Source organism: the organism of the source record quoted next, unplaced genomic scaffold (genome assembly GCF_019419815.1).
Source record: "Pyrus x bretschneideri cultivar Hongxiangsu unplaced genomic scaffold, Pyrus_bretschneideri_v1 Contig73, whole genome shotgun sequence".
Classification (NCBI taxonomy): domain Eukaryota; kingdom Viridiplantae; phylum Streptophyta; class Magnoliopsida; order Rosales; family Rosaceae; genus Pyrus; species Pyrus x bretschneideri.
This window is the reverse complement of record NW_025999813.1, coordinates 1975625-1978434: the sequence shown is the minus strand read 5'-3', so window position 1 is coordinate 1978434 and position 2810 is coordinate 1975625. Positions and strand designations below refer to the sequence as shown.

Sequence of the window (2810 nt, the reverse complement as noted above, 5' to 3'; positions counted from 1 at the left end):
CCAAACCCTAGTGAGCAATAAAAATTTTAAACTATAAAAGAGTGAGAGGTGAGAGGAGAGAGAGAGAGAGAGTTCGTAGAGAGAGAGAACTCTAGTACTGTAGCTGCCCCTAGCCTTCATCACAACCTGCTGCTAATGTACAGCCTGTCCATCCTCCATCTGGCATCGCTGCCCCGCATGCTGCTGCCACTACTTTAGTACAACACAAACGCACTACCAAACCCTAGTGAGCAATAGAAATTTTAAACTATAAAAGAGTGAGAGGTGATAGGTGAGAGGAGAGAGGAGGAGAAAGAGAGAGAGAGAAAGAGTCCGTAGAGAGGTGAGGAGCAGAGAGAGAGGGTTCGTAGAGAGGTGAGGGGCAGAGAGAGAGGGAGGGACGGATTTCTGGGTGTGTTCATCGGGTTTCCACTCTCAGTGCAAGTTCTCGGTGTTCTTCGAAGCTCAAGGCTGCAGATCTTCTCAGGTTCATTTGTTCTTTTCTCTGGTTGTTTATGTCTATCAGTTGTTTGATTAAATGACTAAGTAAGAAGATTTCTGGGTTTCGCATATATTTCTTGATGTATTAAAATCTAATGCCGTATGTTAGTAGTTAAAGATTGAAACAATATAACCGTAATCCTCCAGAGTAGGTGTCCTCTTGTCGTCATCAATTAACCTGGTACTGGGCAGCTTGTCCAATGAGACAATATCCTATCTTCCATATCGGAGGCCTTGTCCTCTACCTCATCTGACCCCTGGAGCACAGTTGTCTTTAGCGTTCGGTTCCTTGGTTTCTCCCTAAACCTAGATTTTTACCCATGAGAGGCAGGATAATATTAAACAAGGCCGGAATATTTAATCGAAAACATTGCATTCAATAATAAGATTTGATATTGGCCTGGATTAAGTAGGACACATTGGATCTCAGAGACGGAAAAACTTGGTAGAAATGTTCATAAACTAAAATCATAATATTGAGTAGCATGGTAATAAACAATTTTGATCAGTATGATCGTTTGGGTTGGCTTTGAAGAGCATTGGCGTATTGAGTGGCTTGAAAAATCACTTGGAGTTTGAATCGTGGAGATTAAACTTTTGATGAAGGTCCTGAGCATAAATGACACTTCTATTTATAGATGAAGGTAAATCGACCTATTGACTACAACATTTCGTGGTTGGTCTTACCATGACGGTCTTGAACGAACATTTAATTAGATTTTTTTTTTATACATAAAACCGAAAGAAAAAAAAAAGAATCACATACGGTGTGCTTAGAAAAAGGATCTCTAACCACCTGCAAAGTAATTTATACAGCGCTAGTAAGTTAACTAGAGAAAAGTGTTATGATAGAGAGAGAAAAAAAAAACACAAAAACAAAGTACATAGAAAGAATAAAGACAGATTAAAAATCTAGTAGTCTTCATTCATCAAAATATTTTTTTCTCGCATCTTCGAACTCCTTTGCAAAACAAGTCAGAACAGATTGACAACATTGTCTCACCCAGGTTTTAAAGATTTTCCACCTTTTATCTACGTGAGCAGGAAAAAAATTAGCTCATAAGATAAAATAAAGAGTCTTAACTGTGCATGCAAGCTCAAGGCTGCAGATCTTCATAGGTTTATTCGTTCTTTTTTCTGGTTGTTTATGTCTATCAGGTGTTTGATTAAATGCCTAAGTGAGAAAATTTATGGGTTTCATATATATTTTCTTGATGTATTAAAGGCCGATGCCATATGTGAGTAGTTAAAGATTGAAAGAATATAAGGCCGAAACCATTCTTTCTGTATCAAGGCTTGAAGATTTTCTGCATTTCAAAGGCCGAAGCTAAAGTTGCAAGGAACATTTGAAGATTTGTTGATCTTTCTGGGTTCTTTTACATTTCATAAGGTCGAAGCCGAAGTGTAGTTCCGAAGTTTGTTTGAAGGAATTTTTGAGAAATTTCTTGATGTGTAAAACATTTTCTTGGTGTTTAACAATGTCTGAGTGAAAGTTCTAAGCTATGGATATCGATCCCAGTTTCCTTTTGACTTTGATTGCGTTCTTTTTCACTATGACAATTATCCAAAACATTTTGGTAGGAAGATCAATTTGTCAGATGACTCCTATGTGATAGAACTCGTGTCCTTCGTGCTGAAGTTAATAGGAGTAGAGTCTCTGTTCTTCGTGTTGCTCGTATTTGCGGTTCAGCAGGAGTATCCACTCCTGCTTGGTTTGGCAATGTTCGTGGGCAAAGTCATGTATTGGGTGTCGCAGTATGAGACATTACCGAAGTATCTATACTACATCATGTTTGGCATTCTAAACTTCCTACTGTTTGGTTCCTTGGCTTTGAAAATAACCTTTGATTTTGGATGGGGGAACGTCGATGTTGTTGGGTCGACATTCCCCCATCCAAAATCAAAGGTTATTTTCAAAGCCAAAGAACCAAACAATAGGATGTTCAGAATGCCAAACACAATGTAGTATAGATACTTGGGTAATGTCTCATACTGAGACACCCAGTACATGACTTTGCCCGCGAACAATGCCAAACCAAGCAGGAGTGGATACTCCATCTGAACTGCAAATACGAGCAACATGAAGAACATAGACTCTACTCCTATTGACTTCAGCATGAAGGACACGAGTTCTATCACGTAGGAGTCATCTGACGAATTGGTCTGCCTACCAAAATGTTTTGGATAATTGTCATAGTGAAAAAGAACGCAATCAAAGTCAAAAGGAAACTAGGATCGATATCCATAGCTTAGAACTTTCACTCAGACATTGTTAAACACCAAGAAAATGTTTTACACATCAAGAAATTTCTCAACAAACTTCGGAACTA

General features: G+C 38.5%; 1 long non-coding RNA gene across 1 annotated transcript; it reads left to right on the top strand.

Moving 5' to 3' along the window:
* The first annotated feature begins 402 nt into the window (after positions 1–402).
* Positions 403–2010, top strand: LOC125472759. Its single transcript, XR_007254669.1, has 2 exons — positions 403–466; positions 1706–2010. It is a non-coding gene; the product is annotated as an uncharacterized LOC125472759 (long non-coding RNA).
* The last annotated feature ends 800 nt before the right edge of the window (positions 2011–2810 follow it).